The 550-nt window shown below is 46.7% G+C and overlaps 1 pseudogene; it reads right to left on the bottom strand.

Annotated features, from left to right (window-relative positions):
• The window catches only part of LOC119585318, a 12,386-nt pseudogene that overhangs the window by 835 nt on the left and 11,001 nt on the right, over positions 1–550 (bottom strand).

The raw sequence follows: 550 nt of genomic DNA, 5'->3' as shown, positions 1-550 counted from the left end.
GCGTTCAAGTGTCACCTGATAGGGTGTAGCCATAAAGAATCCTTTTTTTTAATGAAGGGAGATAGGTGGCTTACACCACCTCAGCTGTCCACACCCTATTATTTGCGTGTGGGAACACGATATGTTACGGAATACAAAGAGTATGTTGCAGACACGGACAGAACGTGCATGGTGCATAGTATGTAGTGCCCGAGTACGTGTGTGACAGTTGGGAAAGCCGTGTTTTAACCCGAGGGGGAGGACCGCGGCAAGCGGAGCACACTCGCACTCACGGACACAAGGCGTTATAGAATATCATTATTAATCGTTGCTTTTCTCTTTAATGCTTCGCTTAACGGAGTGCTTGGTGGGCGGCAAGATTTACAGTTCTATTTACGTAAAATCCTCGGCGTGTATCGTTCACAACAAACGTTTGTTATAGAATTCCTCACGTGAACAGTCAAACTAGCGCCACCCGTGTACGGGGGTATTTACCGACCTAGGCGCCCCCCTCAAACGTTCAAAAAACTGAGCTTGTTTCCTCTTTAGAATAGCGAGAATAACTGGTACA

The sequence above is a fragment of the Penaeus monodon genome, chromosome 19 (assembly GCF_015228065.2).
Source record: "Penaeus monodon isolate SGIC_2016 chromosome 19, NSTDA_Pmon_1, whole genome shotgun sequence".
Classification (NCBI taxonomy): Eukaryota; Metazoa; Arthropoda; class Malacostraca; order Decapoda; family Penaeidae; genus Penaeus; species Penaeus monodon.
The sequence above is the reverse complement of the archived record's forward strand: the minus strand, read 5'-3'. Positions and strand labels throughout refer to the sequence as shown.